The 27,383-nt window shown below is 42.5% G+C and overlaps 1 long non-coding RNA gene across 1 annotated transcript; it reads left to right on the top strand.

Moving 5' to 3' along the window:
- The first annotated feature begins 5,101 nt into the window (after positions 1-5,101).
- Positions 5,102-12,485, top strand: LOC134463227 (uncharacterized). Its single transcript, XR_010037682.1, has 3 exons — positions 5,102-5,226; positions 11,130-11,231; positions 12,422-12,485. It is a non-coding gene; the product is annotated as an uncharacterized LOC134463227 (long non-coding RNA).
- Positions 12,486-27,383: the final 14,898 nt, after the last annotated feature.

The raw sequence follows: 27,383 nt of genomic DNA, 5'->3' as shown, positions 1-27,383 counted from the left end.
TTATTGCTTACTCTCCTTATTAATTTGTTTGGTGTGTCGTATAGGCAGGGACGTTAGAGGAGCAGCAGTGCCAAAAAAGACATTGCCAATACCATCACCACCAACAAATAGGCCTACATCTCCGGAAACATCTAAGGAAGGCATTTCAAAATGCATTTCATTTTTTATTTACTGCATTAGACATGCAGCTTGTATCCATGGAAGGCTTAAGCCGAATCCAAGGTTTTCATCTCGAGAGGTTCACATTGCTGTTTATCTCTCAGCTGTGGCTTAATTTTTAGGGATGTCGTGTGGTCTTTGGATCACAGGTTGCAGGTTCGAATGCCACCCTTACCAGTGGGAATACTGCTGAATATGTGATAGCCCACACCTCCCAGGGCTGAAGTGCATTGAACAAAAAGAGATTAGGGGCCTACTATCTAAGCAGAAAGGTATTTTACTCAGCAAAATGGTAGACGAGTCGAGTGCTCAGTGCTTCAAATATGATTAAGCCCATGCCAAAAGAAATTCATAATCTAATGTATTGTGCATAAGATATGATACAATGATCTCTTTAAAGGGACACTGTGCAGGAAATGGTCAAAAAAGGTACTGCAACTATGCTGCTCATTGAAACTGGGCTGCCTATTGCCAAATTTGATCTTTACATGAAAGTTTACTAAGTAATAAACAAATATTTTCTAGTATGGTCCAAGTACAGTCATTTTTGCAGCTAAAAATGGCTATTTTTGGAAATTCAAAATGGCGGACCATGGAGAAGATCCCCCTTTTCATGTTTGAAAAGTGCAATTTTTCCAGTCATAATGAATATTTAGAATTTGATGCTGGTGGTAAGTAGGGTGTGACACAATTCAGAATTTGCCACCCTCTCTTGTACTTCCTTTGTCCATACACCAGCATTTCACTTAGTCAATTTGTGATAAAACATTAGATTATATACAGTAGGGCTGGGCGGTTCTGGAAAAAAATGTGTATCACGGTTTTCTTGATGAAAATTGACATCACGGTTCTCTGCACGATTTTTTTTCATAACCTGTGATTTTCCTCCACATCGCAATGGTTCTGAAGAAAAGGCTGAAATTAAATTTAAAAATGAGATAAAAATCCTGAGTTTTAATTCATCTCCATTTCTATTTAATCACTTTTTTGGAATTAAAACAAACAAAACCTTCTCTCATCCAAAAATTAACCTTGTGTAGGTGAAAACCGTTATCACGTTTTTTTAACGGTATACCGCCCAGCCCTAATTTACACACACCGTAACGTGAACACCATGCCCAAAAATGCTTCGTTCTGATATGAGTTGAACTTACTTAACACTGAGTAGTAGCATAGGAAAAGTTTGACGGTTTGGTCTTTCATTGTGACAGATGCCCCCCCTAAACTGACTGCATCGTCAGAGGTGATACATGTGAAGGAATCAGTTCACCTGGTCTGCCAGCCTCCCTCTCCGTCTGCATGCGTCTTCTCCTTAGCTGATATAACAGCACATTCCCAAAAAGCACCATGCCAGCATTCCTTCACTGGAGAAGAACTGATGAAGTGGTCTGGCCAGGTCACATTACCAGCTGAAGTCAGAGTTCAGTGCTCTACGGCTGTTGAATCATCACCACCTTCACAGACCGTTTCGATCACTGTTGAAGGTTAAGTTCTTTCTTCATTTTTTAAGTTCTCTAAAAATGGCATTCATTCGAAAATGGCTTAAAACTGGGTAAAACATCCAACTTATTTTATGCATGTTGGAATTGATTTCCTTTTTTCACAGAACAGTTTATAGCCTACTCATTGGTGAAAAGTTGCCATGCAAGTATCCGTCAACTAGTAGATAGGGAGAATGGCTTTGGTATGCCATGTATGGCTCCTATCTACAAAATTATATCAGTGATGCAATGTTATTTCATTAATGTCTTCCCCACTTTCTTTTAGAAATGTTTGTTCCTCCGAAGCCCCATCTGAAGATCTCCCCTGCAGTCATCAGAGAGAGCGGTTCAGTTCAGATGACCTGTGAAGTCCCCGAGTCTGAATCTGCATCTCTGTGTTTGTTCAACCTGAATGGGGTAGAAGCTGCACCCTACAGTCACACGTCATGTCAGATCTCCCTCACTGGCGTTCAGGTGCTGGAGTGGGCACATCAGACTTCCCCTCTGGAGGCTGAAGTGGCGTGCTACTATTTTACGGTAGCAACAGAATCCAGACACTCAGACCTTGCAACAGTGACTGTTATGGGTAAATATTTGTTTACTCCAGTCTGCAAAATGTTGTAAATGAAAACAATAAATTAATAAATTATTATATTAACAAAATAATATAAATTAACATTTGTTTCAATCCATACATTTATTAGCATACAAGTAATATGCTATATATTGTACATACAAAAGTTAGCCATCTTGAAAGTGCTGTCGTCCAAAATTGGTACCCATTCATATTGAGTGTTAGCACACAAGATTTGGTACAAATTCATCCTCCTGTGAAAAAGGTTACAAAAAATCGCCATCTTGAAAGTCAGCCATATTGAAAGCATTGGCTTCCAAATTGTATCTGTTCATGTTCCTACTATAGAGTGCTATCACACGGGACTTGATGGAAAACAAAAAATGAAATGTTAATGTAAATGAAAACAAATGGACATCTTGAAGGTCAGCCATCTTTAAAGCCTGTTCAGATTAAAATATATAGCCCAAGGCTTTCAAGATGGCCAATTTTCAAGATGTCAATTTTTCTTCTTTTCTTCTTTTTAGACTCTAGAGTCAGAGATGATCTAAATGAATTAGAGAATCTTTGCTAGAATGTTCGCCATCTTGAAAGCCTTGGGTTCCAAGTTTTAACCTTTTCATTTTAGAGTGTTGATACACAAGATTTGGTGCAACTCATCAGTCACAGTGTCATAGACTCACACGCAGAATGACAATCGGAGAACTATGCCTCTGGTCTGGTATACCTAGGTGGATGGAGGCATAATTAACTTTGTCAGTTCTGAATGTTCCATTCATACTGTATGTTATGAACAGCAAAGACTGAGTCTCAAACCATTTGTCATTATATAAGATGACTGACTTACACACCTACCTAATCCCCCAATACAGATGTACTGCTGAAGCCAGACATAACCGTGTCTGAGCATGACTCCATCTCCATCTCCATCTCCTGTGGTATTCCCAAACATTATGGCCAGGCCTCCAGCTGCCGTCTCTACACTGGAGATGAGCATCAATACTACCTGACAGCAGACACATCAAGGAGAGAGTCTGGAGACCTCTTCTGTAAGTTCACTTTGAATAAAGATGATTTATTCAGACGTCTACAGTCACTAAGCAGCAGAGTGGTGAGCTGTGACTATACAGTGGACACACAACCTCCATCTGTCTCTCCACGCAGTGACCCATACATCTTTACAGGTAAGATATCATATTAAACCTACAAAGATACAAACGTACTGCTACGAAAATACTGTAATATTCTGTGGACTGATTCTCTGTACTATTGTTTTCTTTCTTTGCGTCACAGGTGTGAACCTTGCTACAACAGCAGTGGCACAAACAGAGATCACCGTGCCTTCAGCGTCCCCTTCACCAAAGCCATCAACAAGAACAACAATAGCAGCACCTAAAGTACTTCCACCCTCCTCTGATCAAGGTAGTTATTATGTATGGAGTAAATTCTGCTATTCTATACTCTCTGTAGTCTCGACACAGACTCTTCCATGATCTTCAAAGTAGACACTGAGCTCAGTAACAAGGTAATGGGCAATGGACAGGTAATACGTTTAGGGAAACAGAATAGTTCAGGTGCAGCAGTGGGCGCGTCAGACTTCCCCTCTAGAGGCTGAAGTGGGATGCTACTATTTTACGGTAGCATCAACTGAGAAACGAACAGAATCCAGACACTCAGACCGTGCCACGCTTTGGGTAAGTGTTTGTTTATTCCAGTCTGCAAAATGTTGTAAATGAAAAGAAAAAATGATGAATTATTACATTAACAAAATATTGTAAATTAAAACTTGATTCCAGCACATTTGGCTCTGTAAACCAATCTGAGGAATCCATATTTTATCGGTTATCATTTATCGGTATTCGTTCATACTGAGTGTTAGCACCCAAGATTTTGTGCAAATCCATCCTCCCCTGAAAACGTTACAAAGAATCATCCATCTTGAAAGCCAACCATGTTGAAAGCATTGGCTTCCAATTTTGTATCTGTTCATGGTCCTACTGGAGAGTGTTAGCACACAGGACTTGGTGGAAAACAATAATGAAATGTTAATGTGCATAAAAACAAAAGGACATCTTGAAAGTCAGCCATCTTGAAAGCCTGGTCAGATCAAAATATACAGCCCAATTTTCAAGATGTCCATTTTACATCTAGCTGTCTACATGTCTTCTAGACTCTTCTAGAGTGTTAGCCATCTTGAAAGCCCTGCGTTCCAAATTTTAACCTGTTCATAGATTGTTGGTACACTAGATTTGATGCGACTCATGAGTCACAGTGACTCACATGCAGACGGAAAATCGGAGAACTATGCCTCCGGTCTGGTACTGTACCGGTGGACGGAGGCATAATTAACTTTGTCAGTTGTTGCAGGCATTCATACTGTATCTTAGGAACAGCGAATAATGAACCTCAGACCATTTGTCATTATACAAGCTGACTTACACACACCTACTATCCCAATACAGACGTGCTGCAGAAGCCAGACATAACCGTGTCTGAGTATGACTCCATCTCCATCTCCATCTCCTGTGGTATTCACAAACATTATGGCCAGGCCTCCAGCTGCCGTCTCTACACTGGAGATGAGCATCAATACTACCTGACATCAGACACATTGAGGAGAGAGTCTGGAGACCTCTTCTGTAAGTTCACTTTGAACAAAGATGATCTATTCAGACGTCTACAGTCACTAAGCAGCAGAGTGATGAGCTGTGACTATACAGTGGACACACAACCTCCATCTGTCTCTCCACGCAGTGATCCGTACACTTTTACAGGTAAGATAGTGCGCCATTTTAAAAGTAATAATAAAAATATATTGTTGTGGTTATTGCTTACTCTCCTTATTAATTTGTTTGGTCTGTCGTATAGGCAGGGACGTTAGTAGAGCAGCAGTGTCAAAAAAGACATTAGCAATACCATCACCATCAACGTCATCAGCAACACCATCATCAACACCATCAACAACAAGAGCACCATCAACAACAAATGCATCTCCAGAAACATTTGAGGAAGGTATTTCAAAATGTATTTCATTTTTTATTTATACTCGTAATTGCACGACTACGCCACTGGAGGACTTCCACCCCAGAGTATATTTTGATTTTAACCACTGATAAGGCACAACAGATTCGGATGGAATGGACAAGAGATGTACCTTTGTTTAAAGGAATAACAATATTTTCTTTATTAATACAGTTCAAGTCAATAGTAATAACCTCTGCGCTGCCTGAATAAAAACAGTCATGCTCAATAGAACGGGGTTGGTTGCCACAGGATAAAGGGTATGAGCCAGGCTAGCCGGGCAGGCTTACTAGTCGAGAATAAATTAGTTCACCACTCGTGCACGAAACCAAGGGGCCTATGGTAAACACAAGTCACACACGCTCATAGGCTCACTACACTAAGTAAGTGATTAAATGACAATAAGTGTGGATACCCACTACACACAGAATAAATCCGTAGAATACACACTCAAACTACTAGTCTACTGTATGGCCCTGCCCGACTAGAGCAGCCTATAGCTAAAGGAAATACATAGGCCTAGGACTGTGACAGCCAAACCCTGTAAAATAACAAAATGACAGCTGAGGCGGCGGACAGGCAAAAGAAAATGTTGTAATTTTTTATTAACCCACATTGCTAATTAAGATTATTAGCTGGGCCAATAAAATAGTCCATAACCCAATTTAATTAATAAGACTTAACCTGGGCTAACACCAGTTGCACAAGGATAACCACCCGCCATCTGACATGTGTACATTTACCATTTTACTACTTTAATAATTAAGAATATAGAAGTACTTGGGTATTAATTATCACTACTACATACTTGGTTATTTAAGCTCAATTGAGCTCAATCAGCCATAAACATACATTACCCATCTTTGTGCAGGAGAACAGAGAAGGAAGCAGCCATAAAGTTACTCAGGAGAAGACGTCCATTTGCAAAGAGATTACCAATTTATTGTACATTGCAAGTGAGAGAGCATAGTAACTAACTAAGTTATTACAAATAAGCATAACCTAAGTTCCTAACCATGGTGGCCAAATGCCCCATGTGTCCCAATAGCATAGCATAGCGACCTGCTAGCACCAGGGCAAAAGCCCCCAGGTTCCCAGCAAGAACCCCGTCTATTCCCAAAGCTCTCTTCCCCAGCTCTCTCCTGAACCCCCGCAAGGGCCAACACCTATATATACTCAGAACAGAAGTGACATCACATCATGTAACAAACATGGTCAAAGCATCAGTGCAACAAGAAGATACAAGAATAAACAAACTCTAGTTCTTTCAGAGTCTCCTCTGATTGGCCTTTGGAAGAAGCATACCATATTCAAAAGCTGAGTCCATGAACTGTGTCCATGAAGATACCTCACCACACAAAAAGTATGTGTCAGCTAAACTCAGTGGATCGGTCCAGACCTTCTGTCTGCAGGGCCTTATCCTTAGGCCTTGCTCTATGTCAGTGTGGACTGACCCTCAGCTATACTTGTTGCTTGAGCCACTGAAAGAGCAGGGACTCTTGACACCTTGACTGATTTACGACAGGGCAGCTGACAGTCTTTAGGCACACAGAATGACCCCAGAAGCCCATTGCTTGCAGAGAAGCACATTTGAGAATAAACATCTCTACAATGAAGATATTCTACATATTAAGATATTATGTTAATTTCCAATAAATAATTGCAAATATTAATGAAGAAATGTAGTCGAATCTTCGACAAAAAACAAACAAACAGAAAGGCTAAACAATTTCGCTATGGGCAAAACAGCAGTGAGCATCTACCTCGCAGTCTGCCCACACTAGACCGAGACCCTCGATGTACTCCGAGGTGTCTCCAGAGAGGGTTTATAGAGGAGAGACCAAACTGACAGCTTCTTCCGGGTGGTACTGTCCATGAGGCGGCGATGTTCAAGCAGAGGAGAGCCGTCAGAATGAATGGGGGTCCTATGAAGCTCCACAGTAGACGCAGCTGATGTGTCGGATATGGAAGGTCACCGGTTTTAATTTTGTTTTTCCTAAAGGATGTGTAAATTACCCTTCCAAATGGCACTTGGTTTGATGTTTTAAACTCACTGCATTTAAAAAAAAAAAAAAAAAAACAGGCATTTTGTGCATGAATAACGTGAAACTCAATTACCCATAATGCTGCACGTGAGCTCTCTACCCGCGGTGATTCTGAGAAAAAAATATGGTGGCGACCCACTTTACTACCTAAGGAATGTGTTAATCAGATGCTAGATTTCTAAACTGTTGAAAATCGAAGGCAGAAATCAACATTGTAGTGTCTAAATATGAGGTCGATTGGTCCAGTGTTTCCCAACCAGGGGTACGTGTACCACTAGGGGTACGCAAGCACACTGCAGGGGGTACTTGGAAAAATGTTATTATTATAACAAATGTATGGAGCAGTCACATCAGGACAGAGAAAGCAACATAGAACATGAATTAGGGGGTACTCATGGTACAACTAAGAGGCTTAGGGGGTACGCGGGACAAAAAAGGTTGGGAAACACTGGATTAGTCTATTTGTGGCCTACATCACGATCGGCCCAGTTGTTCGCCTCACATTTGTCAGTTAGCCTGTGGCTAGGCTACGTCTCGCCTACGTTAGCATCCGGTTTAGTTCCCCATTCACCAATCGGATTTCGTCATTTCCTTAGCTAGAAGCTAGTGAAGACTGACTCACAAATGTCAAAGCTGTAAGAAACTAGAAGGATATAACTCCCAGGTTACTGTGTTTTTAATTTGCAGTCAGAGACGACCGTAATATGTTCAGGTTTCAGCTGCTAGCGAGGACTTATTGTGGGTGATTAGCCCCAGCCCAATAGGGGGACCCCAGTCTCCTCTGTCTGAACCATTGACAGTAAATAGAATGGACGCCAAATCAACGCTATTTGCCATTCAACGCTTTGAAGCCAGATTTGGGAACATTCCAACTTACATTCCACCTTAGCAACGCCAAACGCAGGTGCTGATTGGACAACAACAAGACTTCTAACGGTCAATCAAACCATGTTCTGATGCTCATTGGTCAATTTAACTTTTAATATCTCTCTAAAATAAAACATCACCACAAAAAATCACCACCCTGGTAAGTTGGAGAGCAAGGGGACCTACTAGTTGAGCGAAAAATGATCCCCCTGTAGTGGCATTTAAGGGAGATACAGGGTTTTATGTCTCTCATAGGAATGAATGGGATTTGGCCATTTTTTGGTCTTTTTGGGTCCAACCTTGGCTCCAACTTGGCTTCAACAATGAAATAGAATTTTGGCCTCCATTCTATTTACTCTCAATGGTCTGAACAGCGCCCCTAATGCAAATCCATTGAACTGCTGCCAAATTTTGTATAATGGGGCGAATAGGATGTGGAACGGCTATTAGGTAGAAAGGCTATGCTGTTTCCACAACACTGAGAGGGGGGGCACAAGACTGGGGTTAGACGCCACGGGAACTCTGGCTCCTTGCTGCACCAGTAGTAAAGGCACCGGGCATCATCAGCGAATACCGGCACACCGGGAAGGCTCAAATGAGCCGGTCTTATTCATCTGATTTTATAAAAACAATGGCATTGTTGCCAATTACGGACTAGCCACTGAGCTACCTGAGATCCTGTGACATCATTAGGGTATGGCAACTGCTGACAGACACATTTCACTGAACAGACAGTGCACCCTGTTACAATTGCATTAGACATGCTGTTTGTATCCATGGAAGGTTTAAGCGAAATCCAAGGTTTTCATCCAGAGAGGTTTATCTCTCACCTGTGGGGCAGCTGTGCCTTCATTTTTAGGGATGTGGTGTGATCTTTGGATCACAGGTTGCAGGTTTGAATGCCACCCTTACCGCAGAAATACACCAACGGCGATCTGAGTGAGGCAAGCAACGGAAGTAATTGACTTTGTGTTGAGCCGCGGGACAAAAGAGATTCTGGAGACTAGAGCGATTTGCGCAACGAGCGCGACCACAGACATCATATAAGAAGAATAGATGCGTTGCGTCGTCCGCGTTCCCGTTATGCAAGTCGAACGTCCGCGCATGGCGGCCATGTTAGCGCAGCCTTCTGGCTCAACCAGTTGCAGTGAGTTTATGGTGCTGTATACTCTTCAGATGGCCATAATTCCCTCAAATTTTCATTGATTTTCGAAAGGGTCGGTTTGTTACACAGTATAAAAAATTCCAAACGAAAGTATATGTTGATACTGCATAGTGATGAATATTCACAATATTATTATATTATATTACATTATTATGTGCATAGGTCTAAAATCATGTATAATATAGTTCAGTAGACTTATTCATGTAATGAAATAGATCCCATAAACAAATGCACAACGTAATCTTTTATATTTTCAGTAAAATAACAAATAAACGTTCACTTGTAGTCTATGCTTTTGCTTCGACAGCTCCACCTTGTGTTCAAAATGAGTCGTGACGCTAAAGCCATCCAGATAGAATGAACTTGTTGAGTTGTACATCTCTCTTCCAGTACGTCATCTCTGTTGGTGCAATGAATATATCCATGCCGTCAACGTAATGCACAGCAATGGTTAAAATATGTATTTGCTGTGCCTAGGTCTATCTAAATTTTCGGACAAATAGCTAAGTGGGACACATCTCCTGGGCGTTTTACCCCAGTCTACACTTAAGTTTTAAGGACCCCTACCATTTATATACACGTGTCAATATTTCAGCGAAGCAACAGTATACATTTTTAAGTATCTCGACGTTTCAATTCTTCAGTTTACTTCAGGTGTAACGGGGGTCTGTGGAGAGTTTAGGCTGCGCTAATATGGCCGACCTGTGCAGACGTGCTTGAAATACGCGGCGACGTATCTAGTCTTCTTATATAGAGTGCGTTTTAATATGCCACCTTGCCTCCTCCACTTGTCTCCTCGTCCCGCCTCCTGGCCCCTCCTCCGTGGAGAAAACGATAAAGTTTCCCAGCTGTCAACCTAGCCACAACAACTTTTGAGGGACTGTTTTTCATTCACCATCCCAATTGCAAATGAGAAAAAGACTCTACAATTGAGCTTTTGCAAGATATTGACATATAATGCTGTTGTCAGTGATGTCATCATGACGAGAAGCAAGTGGAGGAGGCAAGCTCGCAACGCACTCATGATGTCTGTGAGCGCGACAGTTTGAAGTTGAAATCTTTTCAACTTTCTATGACGCGGTTCGGCGACAAGCCGCGACAGCCAATGACTGTATAGAAGTCAGTGACCACAGCCAATGGGAATGATTGAATGCTTTGCCTTCCGCCTGTACGGACATACTCTAGTCTCCTCAATCGCTCGTATCGCTTGCTGCTACACTCTGTCACTTGAATCGCATCGCATCGGGTCTATTCGCACGGTTACGCAGCGCACTTGCCCACTGGACCATTCACGTCTTCCTCTCCATCAAATAAATTGTCCAATCTCATCTTAGTAAATCAACACTATAATTGCTTGAATCGCATCTCGCCTGGTCTATTTGCGCGGTTACCAGTGGGAAGAATACTGCATGTGTGATCTCCCACACCTCCAAGGGCTGAAATGTTGAGCAAGCCACCTAACCCCAAATGCCTCCAGGAGCTGGATCCAATACCCTATAATGAGCCGCTTAGTATAAAAGTGTCAATATCAAAGGATTACATTAGGCCTACTAGCTGACACTTTTAACCAAAAACAAACTAGGTTATTATTAGTGTTGGCTACAGTCCCTGGAGCAATGTGTGGTTCAGTGCCTTGCTCAAGAAAGAAATTCATAATCAGATGTACTGTAGCTAACATACTGTATGATACAATGATCTCTGCAACTGCCTGTACACAAACCAAGACAATTTCAAGATGATTTCCATGTTATTTGGGCTCTACTCTACTCTACTATCTATTATAACCCAGCTCTGGTCATATTCCCTGTTCTGAATAGCCTCACTGGCTGAAGATCTGCGGACGGTGCTGGTTGAGGTGGTGGTGGCATTTTCAGTCGCTCTGATCCTGTTTATCCTCACAGTTTTATGTCTCTGCTTTGGTGAGTTGGGCTCTTCTGTATCTGTTTTATACAGTAAAGTGCTTTAACTTTAAAGGTCAACTAGGATGCCCTGCATGATGCCCCTTCTATTGTCATTTAACACAATAAAAAATAGACAAAACAGAAAGTTTCAATTTTCAATGATACAATACAATACAATACATATGATTCATACAATAGGCTACTCCATGTTTATTATAATGTTAGGTGATTGCAGCTGATATAGAATCATTATGAATCTGTACAACAGAACCCCTTTCATGAGTGCGCTATCTGAAATTAGAATTAAGTAGCCTATGTATGCATACATCTTCGTTCTCACTGGAGAACGGGCTTCTCGTGATCGTCCGCGCGGCGAAGCGATCATGAAAGTGCTTAACGGGGTCGCAGGACCACTGCACCCGAGAAGTTGTGAAAAGTGCTTTACGGGGTCGCTGGACCAACTGCACTTCGAGGAACAGAATTTAAAAGCGAATAGCAAATTTAGCGTGTTGGGCAAGGTCGCTGGCCATGGTGCTGAAATTACTGCCGAGCCCGAAATCTGATATAGATAAATCTGATGCGTGGGCTCGGGAGTATGGGGCTCCAACTGAGAGCTCGGACAATATCCGCGCCCGCGAAATATGTGCGAGGTCTGAGCGGACACCCCCTGGCCGGTTATTGGGAGAGCGAATGGAACCGAGGAGGCGCGAGGGCGGCTCCCGGATAAAGCGGTCGAGAAGACTGAGACGGGGGGCGACAGGGGTGGATGGAGGGTGCGAGCGAGAAAGCGAGTTTCTGACTGGGAGCAGGTGAGTGGGGAATAAATACAGCGTTGAGTAATTGAAGGATGAGATTCAGGTGGATAGGTAGGCGTGCCTGTACTAGCGCGCAAGGAACTGGACAAATGACAGACGAGCAGGAAATACAGAGCAGGTGTTAATTTAGACCTGTCAGATTTCATTACGCTTCTCCCGAACTTTCGTTTCGTAAACGGAACGACATATCTGAAAAATCTTGGGGGTTGGGGTACAGCCTGTGCACATACTGTATGGGTTGTATGTACCTGTGCCTATGTTTGTTTGATATTGAGCGCCCATGTGGCACCTCCTGAGAACAGACTTTTCATAGTGTATTCATGGGACAGGGGAAGGTAGTAAGTTGATGATCAAAACCCTTGATTCCTCTGAATTCCGCTGAAAAATCTCAAGGTGCCACCTGTAATGAGGGGTACAGATCCCAGGATGGTAACTTCATAAACATGCAGTACAACACTATTCAGTCAAAACAACAGAAGGAGGTGAGTGTAGGTTGATGCTCTTTTTACATGTTATACTCTTTGTAGTTTGTAGTACATTTTAATCAATTGCTATAATGCAAAGAAATTGAGGTGCCTTTGTTCGTGGCTTATTTTGACCTACAGTTCACTAGGTGATTGTGCACGCCATTTGGTAGCATCAGCGTCATCACCAGCAGAACAAATCTAGGCTGAGAATCTAGTCTACTAGTTTGTCCCACGGTCTATTTAAATACACACGCTAACGCACACAAACACACACACAAACACACCACAGCACAACAGTCCTTTGTGGTTAGTGTTCTCATGCACTTTTGTGTTTCAGGTGGTGATCTTGAAGACACCTATAGCCAGGTTCTGGTAAGTCGTCTTCTCTTGAAATGTGGGTGATATGCTGCATTAGGCACCCAGTCTAAATAAGCTTGCAATTTCTGTTTTATGACATGTTGTCTGACCAAACACTAATTTCGCTTTCGTTCTCCCACAGTATACTCCGTTTCATCAGTAACAAGACTATCCAGCGTGTGTGTGTGGTGCACAGTCTTCTGCAAAAGATCCCAGGCCATTTCAGCAATATCCGGCCAGCTTTTAAAAAACTGTCTGATGTCAGGTCTTTTCAGTTGTAAAGCTTATATGTTATGAAAACACAATAGCAATGCTATAAATACGTCTAGGCTAAAACATGTGGTTAGTAGTGAGTGGTTGCTGTTATAAAGAAATGTGTATTTTGTGTTGCTGTAGCTGAAAGAGCATTTAACATAAAATAGCATGTGCAGATCGTGGAGACACGATCAGCCTTCACCTCTGGAAGAGGGACGCAAAATCAACAAGAATCCTTTAGTGTCTCATATGATATATATAATAATAGCCTTTTGACTGACTGAGTTTATTCTGTAAATAACGCTTTGCTGTGCAACATGTTCATCATGGTGTTTTATGTTGTTCATTCACAATAAATGCATATGCACCGCTGTTGACAGAAAACCTATTGAAGCTTAGTCTCTTTGATTTCTCTTAGCAATGTTCTAAAAACAAACTACTTAGCCTACCCAAAACACTTAAGTTTCAAATGCTCGCTTGTGCATACACAGATATCCACCTACATCACAAGCAGTAGAGTAGAGTATCATTTATTGATCCCGAGGGAAATTAAGGAGTCAAGTAGCATACATAGGCTACAGTACATGTACATACGGTACATAAATACAGAAGAAGACACAAAGACATCACACACAACATAGCACATATATTCACCATATACATTCACAAGGTCAGATCTCCCCCTCACACACACGCACACGCACACACACTAACAACACCCACACACCCTCAACAAACACACACGCTCTCACACAAGATCAAAAACTGGAAAAAGTGTCCAAAGTGTCAAGGTGCCAGAGTCACTATGCATAGTCCAAGGAAGATACAGTATCAAGGTGCCAACGTCTCTATGCATAGTCCAAGGAAGAGATCCAGGGTCAAGTAACAATTGAAGAACCTGGAATCCACAAGTTGCCCACTGTGCACCCCCAGCCTCCCCCCCCCAACTCGCACGCACACACACACACACACACACACACACACACACACAGTGGCGTGGAACAGGGGGGGAAACCCCTGACTCATTCTTAGGGCCCAGCCCACCTGGGGGGCCCACCAGGGGGCCCCCTAAGGAAAATGTTCTTCTTTCGTTTTTTTAAACATTATTTTTTATTTTTTTAAAAATAATGTCAATACATGTTGGTAATCTATGTAATTCCAATGTTCTCTGGAAATACATCTATTAAATTGGACATCATAGCCTGAAAATAGGCTATAATCTATATCAGACACCCCCATTATTAGTACGCATTGGTTTAGCTCGCCCTCTCGCGGACTTTTGATTGTACAATATGCGGAATCAACCACAGACCTGTATTCTGTGGAATCAACACTCACTCGCTTCATGCATTAAACGCAGGAGCCGGTTAACAATGGAAGATGTCTAAAACACCAGGCTTTCACAAAAAGAATAGAAAGGCACGTGAGCGAGAACTTGTTGTCACGATGTCGGTGTTATTAAATACAGCGCATTTGCTGTCGGACACAAATACATACGAGACGATGAGCTCGCACCGGTTTGCTCTACTAACACACCACGTGTGAGGAGTGGGGGGACAGGCAGTGAGGAGGAGCTGAAGTGGGGACCTGCGCAAACTTGTGTAGAGGTGTGAGACAAGACCCATATACACACGTGAGTGAGTTGTTGACCAACCAGTTCATGGGCGCGTGACCTCGGAGGCAGTCCGCCAACGAGCGTTGAAGGGGATAAGCAACTGCAGAGGTTGCAAGATCTGACTGCAGCCGCATTCATCCCGCGATAGTTTTACACCATGTGACATGTCACCTCGTCAACGCAATGTCGACGAAATTTCGAAGTTTGACAGGAAATCTAACCGTCATGCAGCATTTTCCATCCAGGGTGCATTGCTGTCTAAATGCGCATGCATGCGTTGACACATGTCGATCGCACCTAATGACGAGATTTTGACGGGGCGCACCCGTCTGCGCTTTGAATGCTGCTGATGCCATTCGAATCTGCGCAAAGCGCAAGAGACGAGCCTGCTGCTGCCTAGCACGAGAAAAGACAGGCAGAGGAGTCTACCTACCTCCGTACTGAGCAGGTAGCCTCTCTGCATTGAGAGCTCGTGAAAATTACAGAAATAGTTAGCCTACTGGCCAATTTAAATCTGAAACTATATGCAGAGTAGCCTATGATTTCAAAGAAATGACGAGCTTCGGGGTGCCCTGACTTTATAAGGTTGAGAATAACGACATCAAATCCAAACAGCGATACTTTTGTTCTATTTACTCTGCTTTACAGCAGGTTTTAAGCGACATTTCAAAGTCAGCTTCTGCCAGTAAATCGCTGCTGATTCTCTGTTCCTTGCTCTCCCAAACCCCAACTAACCGGGCAAACGTGACGTGCGTGCAGGCCAGTGCAAGTGAACAAATGTGTGCACGAGTTTCTGTTCAGCGATGCACATTGAAGAAAGTTCAGTTCAACATATCAATGTCTGTGTCCGTAGTGCACGAAATATTAGGCTAAAAGCATTGTGAAGAGAGATTTACCAGTCCCTCTCCTCCCCCTCACATCATAGTGATGGAGTGATTAAAAGTCATCATATGATGGCCTACTTCTCATAAGGTAATGTGAAAGATTAGGACTAGTTTATAATTTTATTATGTCTGTTCTGTCATATTGAAGATGAGGATGATTCAAGTGAAGGAGAGGAAAGCATAGAGGGGTATCCTGAGGAAGGCATGAAGGATGACGATATCAGGAGGTAGGCGCGCGTGGGGGGTTGTGTGTGTGTTTCAGGGGGGCCCATGAAAGAGGTTGTTCCTAGGGCCCCAAATTTGGTGCTACGCCCCTGCACACACACACTCACGCACAAGCACACACACACACACACACACACACACACACACACACACACACACACACACACAGAAAAACAGTCAGTGCAATAAAAGGCCTGGCTAAAGCAGAGTTGTAGTCCTGGTTGTTTGGGTGACAGCAGTCAATAAGAGTTCACAGGTGTTGAGGGGTGGTGTTGGGGTGTCAGCAACCTCCAAATAGGAAAATGAGTGTGCAGAAGAGTGTGCAAAGTGTGGGGTGGTTGATTATGCAGTCCAGTCTCCAATGCTGATCTCTCTCGGGGTGTCCTTCTGTGTGGAGTTGAACAGCTGGATGGCCCTGTGGATGAAGGACCTCCATAGCTTGTCTGTCTTGCATGGGATGGCACAGAATCTGTAGCTGAACAAGCTTCTCTGGTTTTCGAAGACTGGGTGCAGCTGGAAGCAGTTGCAACTGCAGTTGCAACAGGCCCACTCATGATACAGGACAGATGGCACACAGTGCATTTCCTGCTATAAATCGAGCAACCTGCGTTAATTCTGGCAAACCACGTAGTCAATGCTCCCTGTTGCCTATTGTCTGACGCCGACCTAACCCCTACAGCAGTCCTCTAATCAGCTGCGCTTTAGTTAATCAGCTGCTGCTCGCAATTGGATGCTGGCTTTTGGCGCGCTCTATTTAAACTACCGAATTTGTTTTCCTGTCATTGCTTTTGCTGCTTGTTTTGCACCCACCACCTCCCCTGCTCCACCAGACTTATCATTGCCAAACAATGTCATACTGTTGTCATTGTTGCTTGCTCTGTTCTAGGGGGTATGTTGCCTTTCCAGCTAAATGGAAGGCACTCCACCTGAGGATGCTGCTGGTCCCTGTCTTGGCTTCCATGGAGCTCATGGAGAAGCCGGGGAGCTTCCTCCGAACAGAGCCATACCACCAAACACAAAATGTGCAATCAGAAATAAAGCTTCTGAAATGTATCTCTGTTTCTCGTATCATTTTTGACTAGAGTGGATCTGACAGAACTGTATTCAAGGACGGGGGAGGAATCGGAAACAGACATCAGAAAAGCGTCGAGGCAGAATTTAGAATTTCCGGATTCCTCTTCTTCAAAGTCAAAGCCAAGGTCACATCCAGGAAGTCTTTCAATCGAAAGAACACCTTTGCTCAATACTACATCCATCATTGCGGGCACTTGTGGTCTTTATGGCCCAGAAAAAAACACATTATATTATATTTAACTCACAGATAATTGTTCTTAAATGTCCGTGTTCTAGAACAGGATTGTGAGATCGCGTCTAGAGTAGTCTTCTAGAGGGATCCATGGCGCTGCATTTCCACAGCAGTGCTGTTGGTTTATTACATCTCACTCCACCTTTAATCTCTATTTGGAACTATACAGTCCTCATGGGGTAATCGACACACACAGTGCTCACCTCCAGGGTGAGTGTTCTCCTGGCCCTGACCAGGGCCTCTGCCCTGGCTCTCTTGCCACTGGGCCGGAATGCTGGGGGCGGCCTGGTTCTGGGGGCTCCCTTGGCCCACTGCAGATTTTTAGCACATGAGGCCCCTAGCTGTCCTAACACTCTCTTTGGGCCTTTGTGGTTTCCTCTCTCCTCAGGCCGAGTCAATATTTGCTGGAACCTTCTGTCTGACTTGACCTGAAGGCTCTCCATTCAAACTACCAGATGCGAGAGACCCCACATAGGCTACCTGCAACTAACAATGATTTGCCACGATGGCCAGATCGCTCACTCCTTCAAATGATTAGAACCAGGTGTCCTAATCACAAAGTGTACCTCCTGGTCACTGGACATGGCATACTGTAGGACATTTATGGTGTAACTGCTGCTTTGAGATAGAGCACAACGGGACTTTCAGTACCCCCCATAGACTGAATGTAGTTCAAGTTACACATTTTATTGTGCATACAATGTACAGGCTTTTTTTTTTAAATTAGGCTATATCACACTCTGTTGGACACATTGAATGTCACACATGAGTTCATAGAAATAGAAGGAGTGAGCCCACATCCAGCAAACGCCCTAATCCTAAGTATATAAATAATACATAAATTAAAAATAATAAATAAAATGTCAATAAAAATATAAATATATGTACATATTTTAAAGCACATTTCTTCCAAAAGTGGCACTACAGTGGTTAGTGTTTTGCTGAACACTGCACCGTAGAGGTCATACTATGACCACCAGTGATGCTGTTAACCAAAACAGGTAATGGAACACTTATTGATGATGAATGTCTCTTGCATCATCACCCCTCATCCCTCCTGTGTTAACCTCTTCCAGATGAACATGAAGCTCTTCTACTGTCTTCATATGCCCAACCAGCAGCATTCACATTACTCTATAGCTGCTAAGCACAAGTATGAAAAAGACACAAACACACACACACACACACACACACACACACACACACACACACACACACACACACACACACACATTAATTTTAAAGGAAACAAAGGGCATTGTAGAAAACTGCCTGCCTGTCATTTCTTGTCAGATCGTCTGCAAGCTCACTCGTGTTACCAGTCTGTTCCTGCTTTCTCTGACTCCTGTACCCGGACCCGCCTGAACTCTTCTCCCACACCGAAATCCCGACCCGTCTTTGCCTTCAACTCTCTCCTCTGCCCAGGTAATTTTGACCTGCCTTCTGCTTTACATTTTCGATTTGGATTTGCCCTGAACTGTGCCTCTGCCTTGTTTTCACCTGCTGTTGTGTGTGTGTTTTCCCCAGGACTCCTGGACTCTCCAGCTCCTGTGTTCGCTGTTCAGTTTCCTGGGGAGGCACACACACACAGCCCTTGGGACCCCTGGGACCCCGGTGACCCCTGCAAACCCAGAAACCCTGGTGACCCCAGCAACCCTGGTAACCCACAGGAGCCTAGAACTTGGAACTCTTCTCATTTCCCACTCTCCTTTCCCTAATTCAATAAATACCCTTCTGGGTTCAAATGCACCTGGTTCCTCTGTCTCGTACTTGACACACCATGCCTTTTCACTTCTTGTTTTTTGATAATTGTTCTGATTAAATATTACTTGTGCTCTCTTAATGTGGCTTTAAGTCTTATTTATGCCCTCAATATTGATTTGCGTATTTATTCTCATTTAAATCTTATTCTACCATTGATTAGTAAACATGAAATACAACTGCCAATTAGGGATCTTCTGCTAATCACCTGACAAAAAGAAAGAAAAGCGGAAAATAGCCGACTAACAAGAGGATACAGTTGAAAACACTGGAAGTCCAAAAAGAGCAGACATTAATAGTTGTGTGTGAAAGTACCACACAGCACAGCACAGCACACAGTGCAAGAACAATGACATGCCTTCATGCCACAACTGCTGCAAGCTGACAGCCCAACAAGTGTCAAAGGGTAGTGGTCTGCTATCAAGGTGGCGCTGGAGGAGTCATAAACCCACATCAGTAGAAACCAACCTGGGCCTCGTTTCCGAAAGGGCCTTACGTACTACTTAACGCTACGTGCTACTTAAGTTCACACGTAACACCATCGTAGAGCTCACGGAGCGTTTCCCAAAGCCAACTTAGCAAAGAACCATCGCAGGTTGACACGTAACTCTAAGAGCAATCCACGAGTGATCTAGAGTAGTCTTAACGCGCTAAGATTGATCGTAGCGGCATGGCACAGTGGAGACACCCACAGGATATGAAGGGAAGAGAAGAAACCTGCGCAGAAGATTGCTGTTTTAAGACGCGAGAGGCATGGCACAGTGGAGACACCCATAGGAAAAGAGGAAACTTGCGCTTCAAGTTGATGTTTTAAGACGGGAGTGTAGCCTAAATATCATGGCAGCACAGTTGACACTGCAACGCAAATAAGAAGGTAACATTAATTGTGGATGTGTAGGCCTATAAAATAAAAGTAATGTGTTTGGAAATATTTTACAGGTAGTAAAATAGTTCGACTGTGTTTCATAAACCTGGGCATAATTAAACTGTGATCAATCATAATTTGTGTGGGTGCTTCATGAACAAGAACAAGGCAAAATGAATAAGGGGCTGCCGCTTCGGCAACCAGAGACAAGAGTGTTGATGTCGGAAGGCCACTTCCGAAACTGTAGGCCCTATTTATTTTATATTTTTTGAAGAAAAATGGTCAGCGAGTTGTTGCACCCTCTTTCATTTTCAAGTAGCCTAAGAAAGGGAAGGCGACGCCGAAAATACATGATAGTTGTAGGCGAAGGGTAGCCTAAGCTATGACAAAAATTAAAAAGGCAGCGATGGGATTCGTGTAGATTTTTTGTTTTAATAACAGCAGACTGCCGTGCAAAAATGTCCTCACAGTTGTGTGTACGTCTTGAGCGCGCGGTACTTTGTGCACCGCTCACCACATGTACCAAGCTCCTCTCCCTATTCCGACTCTAGTAGGCTAAGCAATAACAAAAAGGCAGTGAGGGGATGTGTCAATTTTGATGGACATTGTTTTCATAACAGCATGCTGACGTGCTCCCGACAGTTGTCAATCCTTGAACGCCTTGAGGTTGTAACTTTGCGCATCCCAATTTGGAACTCCAACTAGGCCTAGGCCTACTTGTCTTCTTAAATATTAAGCTGCAGTAGCCAAGTGCACGCGCTTTATCTGGGTCTTAACGGCGTAGCTCATTATTGGGAGTTTTGCATGATTTCATTGTGTGTGTGCATTTTATTTCATTTGCCAACAATAACTCCTGTCGATAGTTGCAAACTGCTACAAATGTAGTCCCACCCTTATAGAAAACAACTTTTGATACTGACACACGCCTTACATTTTGTAAATGGTTTAGCAGCAGATGACGGCGCAGTTCACTTCGAGTACACTTCAGCACCACACATGTGGACAGCGATCCTTAAGAGCGACGCTACGAATGATCTTAGAGGCTGTGCACGCGCGTTCATGTACGAGTGTCTTTGGGAAACAGTCGTAGGAAATCTAAGAACATTCGTAGGATCACTGGTTAACGACACACGTAAGGCTAAGAACCATCGTTATTGGGAAACAAGGCCCTGATCTTTCTCACCGCGCCCCCTTTGCATGATGCCCATAATGGCTGATCTCTCTCTCACAGTGCCCCTTTACATGATGCCCATAATAGCATTGCCCATAGTAGCTGTAGACGCCCTCATTGTGGCTGTGTGTGGTTTATCTCTTGTGCTGAACAAAGCTCATAATAGATGTGTTGAGTGAGCTGTGGTCTTTCTCTTGGGCAGTTTACTCAGTTGGAGAACTCGCAGCTAGTCTGGTGGACTCTATTTTATCACTTCTGTTTCACTTTTCTCCGCATGAATTAGTTTCCAGGCAGATGGACTCTTGATGCGGATTAGAAAAAAAGACAATAGTGACACAAATGGTCAAAATTTGACATAATTTCACCCTTCAATGGATGAATTTAACCATGGTTTTACCATGGTATGTCATGGTTATGGATGAATTTCACTGTCGTAACCATGGTTTTGCCATGGTATGTCGTGGTTATTCTCTGAACCAACCTAGTATTCTACACTCGCCTCCAAAAGAGTTGTCGCCTATCCATCTGTTTGGAATAACAGCTAATAACCTGACTTTCAATTAATCACTTGGCTTCAGAAGTCACTCATATGAAAGCTACAACCCTCCCGAATGAAAATGTATGTACAAAAATAAATTTCATGCACCAAAGAAAGATTGACCCTTTATTGAACACAGACAGGGCAGATTTTCACAAGACAAAAGTTTTGTCGCCTATCGAACATAATGTGAAAATGAGGAGATAAGTCACTTCAAAACACTTCAAATACGCAGATTGGGTGTCATACTTAATCACTGAATCACTCTCACCTCTCCAGAAAATCAACTTTGGCCTTAGGTGTATGTTTAGGGTCATTGTAATCATGGAAAGCAACACAATGAAAATCAATGGAGTTCAATGAGAGATGGTGACATATTCGCTATTTGTAGAGCAATACATGTTTAACTTCATGATTTAATCAATGATAAAAGCCCTCAAACACCTGCAGCATGCATGCAGCTCCTCATAAGAGCTGTATCTGTACCATGTTTCACTTTATACACCATTTCTCTTTTTTCATATTCTTCATCTCCAACACCATATAGTTTTGATGCTATCAGTTCTAAAATGGTTGATCTTGGGATCTTGAATTCAGAGTATGAGTCCCATTAGCCTTCATTTTTGTCAGAATTAGGCCTGACATAGTCTTGGCTGGCTTTTTTGAGACAGGACAGTGGGAGAGACTTCTTTGGTGTTAAAGGTGAAGAATTTGGAAAAAATACATGGTGCCTAAAGTCAAACATGGGAGGGATACAACTCTTATGTGGAGCTGCATGCATGCTGCTGGTGTGTGAGGGCTTTTATCATTGATTACATCATGAAGTTAAAAATGTATTGCTCTACGAATAGCAAATATGTCACCATCTCTCATTGAACTCCATTGATTTTCATTGTGTTGCTTTCCATGATTACAATGACCCTAAACATACACCTAAGGCCAAAGTTGATTTTCTGGAGAGGTGTGAGTGAATCAGTGATTAAGTATGACACCCGATCTGGATATTTGAAGTGTTTTGAAGTGACTTATCTGCTCATTTTCACATTATAGTCAGCCTGCCATCAGCAGCTAAGGTGCTTAAATAAACTTTTGATGGCATTTTTTGTTAAAAGTTGGCAACCATGCCAGAAGTTATCAGCACGGACTAAGGTTTCAGAATCACCTGGTTGCCAACATGGAACTTGACCTTTAAGGTCAAATCTGAAGGTCAAACACGGTCAAATAACAGTGTTATTTAGTTAAAAATTGTCACAAAGTTGTTAAAAGAAGGCAACCATGCCAGAAGCCATCAGCATGGACTACGGATTCCAGATCAACTTGTTGCCAACACTGAACTTGACCTTAAGGGTCAAATTTGAAGGCCAAAAGGTCAAAAACAGGATATTTTCTTGCTAGTCTTTGTTAGGAACTGTATATTCATGGAATTCTTTTTCAAAAGTTGGCAACCATGCCAGAAGTTATCAGCATGGGCAAAGGTTTCAGAATCACCTGGTTGCCAACATGGAACTTGAACTTTAGGGTCAAATATGAAGGTCAAAAGGTCAAACACGGTCAAATAACAGTGTTATTTGGTTAAAATTTGTTAAAAAGATGTTAAAAGTGGGCAACCATGCCAGAAGTCATCAGCATGGACTAAGGATTCAGAATCAACTTGTTGCCGACACGGAACTTGACCTTTAGGGTCAAATTTGAAGGTAAAAAGGTCAAACACTATGTATTTTAAGGTTAGACTTTTTTGGGGACTGTGTTCATGGAAATCTTTTTCAAAAGTTGGTAACCATGCTAGAAGTTATCAGCATGGACTAAGGTTTCAGAATCACCTGGTTGCCAACAGGGAACTTGACCTTTAAGGTCAAATATGAAGGTCAAAAACAATGTATTTTCTGGTTAGTCTTTTTTGGTGATCTTTATATTCATGGAATTCTTGTTTTCAAACGTTTGCAACCATGCCAGAAGTTATCAGCATGGACTAAGGTTTCAGAATCACCTGGTTACCATATGGAACTTGATCTCTAAGGTCAAATTTGAAGGTCAAAAGGTCAACCACCAAGTGATGCATATGGATTGCATCTCATAAGCAAATCAGCAGGCAAATGTATGGCTGCAGTCTGACAAATACATATTAACAAAGACACTGAGGAGACAGGTGGTTGGAAAGTTGTAGACCAACACTTGATGGCTGTGTGGCAAAGGAAACCTCCAGTTCCACATAGTAGCTTAGGACTGATAAGATGTGGTTGTAGAACCAAGTGGGCAATACATGCCTGCAGTTGCCTGAGGAAGGGACAGCCCTGTATACCTGCATGTGATTAAAACGTAGAATGTTTAAACGCCGTAGGGATAGAACATGAGCTGGATGACACAACCTTTTAGTAAAAACATCAACAAAAGCTCCTTCAAATACATACATATCCAGTATGTACTGACATCACATTTGAATTTTAATAATTGTTTTAATTATTATTGAAGTAAATAAACGTGATGAATTACATTCTTGTTATTGAAAATTAGCAATAATCACTTTCATTCATACCCTAATAATAAAGACTATATAACTTCTAAATATACAGTCCCCTAAAGTATTGGAACAGAAAGGCAAATTTCCTTGTTTTTGTTGTTCACTGAAGACTTGGGTTTAAAGGGGCTCTAAGTAGGATTAAAAGGTTAATTAATCACTGTCCAGAGTCATGTGATACTTATTTTAGTCATTAGTATGGGGCAGTCATGGGTGAGCGGTTAGGGCGTCAGACTTGCATCCCAGAGGTTGCCGGTTCGACTCTCGACCCGCCAGGTTGGTCTCTCCCCCATCCTCCTCCATGACTGAGGTACCCTGAGCATGGTACCGTCCCACCGCACTGCTCCCCATGAGGCGCCACTGAGGGCTGCCCCCTTGCACGGGTGAGGCATAAATGCAATTTCGTTGTGTGCAGTGTGCAGTGTTCACTTGTGTGCTGTGGAGTGCTGTGTCACAATGACAATGGGAGTTGGAGTTTCCCAATGGGCTTTCGCTTTCTTTCGCTTTAGTAGGTGAAGGGTGACTCTTGCGACCACTTCCACGGTCCACTGTCAGAAAACCCCAAATGCAACTTTTGACAGCGCTATCCGCTTCGGGAGAAACCTAATCAAATCCCAATCACCTAAACAGTGTTTTATTTTCTTTAAAGATGGCCTCTCAACGTAATTTGATTAATATTGCTGTGTTCCCCATTGTTATTGAATGTGTTACGTGTTGGTCCTGTTTTAAAAAAAAGTTCTGGTTGCTTTGTTTCAAGCCGTTTTTGCAAGCCAGCAATGTGGCTTGTGGAGAAACGAGAGGGTGTTCCGTGTTTCTCGTGGAAATGCGTCTCTGATTGGCTCACTCTTCCTGCTCTCATGGAAAAGCGTCTCCGATTGGCTCACTCTTCCTGTTCTTGGATAGAATGTAATGGGAAACAGAGTCGCCACTTCTCCGGGTGGTACTGCACTATAGGGGCGCCAACGGAGGCGTGCATGCTCCATTCAGGGCTGTGCTCTTTCGACAGCGACCCCTAGGCGAGCTGCAAGCACGGAGCAACCAGAGTGGGCTTGCTCTATGGATGAGGCTTTGTGCTGTGTGTGTACCTGAGAGTAGCAACCAGCTGATAGCTAAGCTAAGATAGATTTCGGGCCACCAGACGTTGCTTGTATTGAAAACAAGCAGAAAAAAATTACTCAACATGTTTTTAGAAAAATGGGTCGACATAAACCTTTGTGGGCAACGCCTTCTTTCGACGTGACGAAACACAGAAAGGCTTTCGTGATTCGCTCGTTTCTCTGCATTATTAATGTAAATTGGGAAACACCGGGAAACACAGCCAGGCGAGGTGACGCACCGCTATGAGAGCCTTGCAAGTGAGTTTAACTTGGGGTGACCGTCCGATCTTCAAAAGGAGTGAGTTAAACTGTGTTTTATCGGAAGTTGGCCTTTAAGATTATTTGTTCCAATACTTTCACTCACCTAAAATGATTTAATAATAATAAGTATCTCCTCCAGGTACTAATTATTCAATACATCATGCAAACAACTTGTATTTTATGAAAGCACGTCACAAAAAACCCTAACCCTTTTTTAACCTCGGTTGACCTTTTGACCTTCAAATTTGACCTTAAAGGTCAAGTTCCATGCTGGCAACCATGGACCATGAAACCTTAGTCCATGCTGATAACTTTTAGTATGATTGTCAGCTTTTGAAAAAGAATTTCATGAATATGAAGCTCCCCCCAAAAAGGCAAACCAGAAAATGCAGTGTTATAGACATTCAAATTTGACCTTAAAGGTGAAGTTCCATGTCGACAACCAGGTGATTCTGAAACCTTAGTCCATGGTGATAACATCTAGCATGGTTGCTGACATTTGAAAAAGAATTCCATGAATATACAGTTCCCAAAATAGACTAACCAGAAAATACATTGTTTTTGACCTTTTGACCTTCAAATTTGACCCTAAAGGTCAAGTTCCGTGTTGGCAACAAGTTGATTCTGAATCTTTAGTCCATGCTGATGACTTCTGGCATGGTTGCCCACTTTTAACATCTTTTTAACAGTTTTTAACTAAATAACACTGGTATTTGACCGTGGTTGACCTTTTGACCTTCATATTTGACCTTGAAGGTCAAGTTCCATGTTGGCAACCAGGTGATTCTGAAACCTTAGCCCATGCTGATAACTTCTGGCATGGTTGCCAACTTTTAACAGAAAATGCCATCAAACATTTATTTTAGGGTCTTGGCAGGCTGACTATTATGTTCGATAGGCGACAAAACTTTTGTCTTGTCAAAATCTGCCCCGTCTGTTTTCATTAAAGGGTCAATCTTTCTTTGGTGCATGAAATTTATTTTTGTACATACATTTTCATTCGAGCGGGTTGTAGCTTTCATATGAGTGACTTCTGAAGCCAAGTGATTATTTGAAAGTCAGGTTATTAGCTGTTATTCCAAACAGATGGGTAGACGACAACTCTTTTGGAGGCGAGTGTATTAGCCTGGTCCTGACCATCCCATAATACTACCATTTCCCTTTCGTATTCATGGTCTGGACTTGCAGGAAGCAGGAAGGACATTTTCGGAAAAATCAGGATTTAACATATACAGTAAGTTGTTTAACAAACATGTCTGACGTCTATCTATGGCGATGTAGGACCGTTTAAAAGAATTTTTTGACAGAGCATCCTACCGTAGGATAAAATTACAATGTAGGACCATTTGTGAGAACACCGGCGCAAATCCTACCGCTCAACATCGCTCCACAGAAGACAGGTATCAGACGTAGTGCGGAGCCAAGTGTCTTGGTGGATGTACGTAGGATGGCGCGCAAGGCTAGTATTCTATGGCTTATCCATGTTTTTTTGGGGTAACCATGAAAAATGTGGTTCCTGACTAACCATGGATCATGGTTATTCATGATTTTCATGTTTTTTTCAACATGGATAAATAGTCAGAAACCATGCTTTAAAAAAAACATGGTTAATTGTGGGTTTCACGTTTACACAAAAAGCATGAAAACTTGTGGGCAGCAGGGCCGTCGTTAGCCCTATTTTAGGGGGGCTTTTGCCCCCCTTACCTTAGTATTAGCCCCACCTATAACGATTTATTTATTTATTTATTTTTTGGTAACACTTCCAAATAAGGGGCCATAATTAACAGTAAAGTAGCTACAACCTAATACTTAAGTAAGGGTTAATAATCATTACTTAATGCCACATTAGACACATATTAATTGTTATTAATGCATATGTTGAACATTAGTAAGCAGTTACTTAACTATTAGATAACTATTACCTTGAGTTACAAGTTAATATCTTATTATTTAACAAATAGATAAGTAAGGGCACAGTTAATAGTTAAGTAGCTATCAGGTCATACTTAACTAAGGACCAAAATTAACACTTACTTAA

This window comes from Engraulis encrasicolus, chromosome 14 (genome assembly GCF_034702125.1).
Source record: "Engraulis encrasicolus isolate BLACKSEA-1 chromosome 14, IST_EnEncr_1.0, whole genome shotgun sequence".
In the NCBI taxonomy this organism is placed as follows: Eukaryota; Metazoa; Chordata; class Actinopteri; order Clupeiformes; family Engraulidae; genus Engraulis; species Engraulis encrasicolus.
Note: the sequence above shows the minus strand (reverse complement) of the source record. Positions and strands in the feature narration are given on the sequence as shown.